The sequence below is a fragment of the Cornus florida genome, unplaced genomic scaffold (genome assembly GCF_030987335.1).
Source record: "Cornus florida cultivar Cherokee Brave unplaced genomic scaffold, ASM3098733v1 CherokeeBrave_3.0.0_Hap2_Chr02, whole genome shotgun sequence".
NCBI lineage: Eukaryota > Viridiplantae > Streptophyta > Magnoliopsida > Cornales > Cornaceae > Cornus > Cornus florida.
In genome coordinates, this window is record NW_026775572.1 from 50,422,040 (window position 1) to 50,423,148 (window position 1,109).

The following is a 1,109-nucleotide window of genomic DNA, read 5'->3' on the forward strand; positions in this document are numbered from 1 at the left end:
CATTACATCAATGGAAGGCCATAATGAAGAGCATGTAGAGGACCTTGGTCATATAGACCAACAAGGTATCCTTCATCCAAATGTGCACCATGAGAACATACAAGCACCATTAGACATGCCTAGGCCATTCATTCACCAACCACAACAACAATAAGGCCAAGTTCCATTTGGAATGCCAAGGCCAATGTATGCTCCACAACCTCCCATCATTCAAGGAAATCAAAATCAAGGTGCTCATGTTGCACCTCAAATTGCTAATCCTCCACTTACTTTAAGAGATCATTATGTACCTAATGAATACAATGCACCCACATGCATTCAATTGCCACCATTTAGAGCCCATCATTATGAAATTAAGCCACAAACCATTCAAATGCTTCCTAACTATCATGGATTTCAAAGTGAAGAACCTTACAAGCATTTAGATGAGTTTCTAGAAGTATGTTCCACCGTAAAATATACGGACATGCCGGAAGAGGTCTTAAGACTCAAACTTTTTCCATTCACCTTCAAAGACAAGGCAAAGTATTGGTTTAACAATCTTAAGCCTTTTTCAATCACTTCTTGGGAAGAAATGCAACAAGAGTTCTTGAAGAAGTACTATCCGGTTTCTAAGACCAATGCCATGAAAACCTCAATTCGAGAATTTTCACATGGGGATGGAAAAATGTTTCATGAGGCATGGGAACGCTTTAATGAGTTGCTTAGGAAGTGTCCACATCATGACATGCCCAAATGGCAATTAGTTCAATATTTCTTTGAAAGCTTATCGGACAATTATAAAGGCATGGTTGATGCTTCCATGGGTGGCTCATACATTGATAGGCATGAGGATGACGTGTGGCGTCTTTATGAGAGCATGGGTGAAAATTCTTTGCATAGAACATTATCATCCAAGAATGGTAGAAATTTACAAGGTAGGAAGAGTGTTGGCTTACATTAAGTCTACCATTCAAATGAAATAGCCGCTGAAATGAAGTCTTTATCTCAAAGGTTTGATCAATTTTTGATTAACCAAAACTCGGCGAACCAAGTATCTTCCTTCCTTAACCATTCTCATCGTGCATCAAATGAAACATGTTTGACTTGTTCTAGTGTTCTTCATTCTA

General features: G+C 38.7%; 1 pseudogene; it reads right to left on the reverse strand.

Annotated features, from left to right (window-relative positions):
• Nucleotides 1–630: 630 nt before the first annotated feature.
• Nucleotides 631–729, reverse strand: LOC132298067 (small nucleolar RNA R71; annotated as a pseudogene).
• Between the last annotated feature and the right edge of the window lie 380 nt (nucleotides 730–1,109).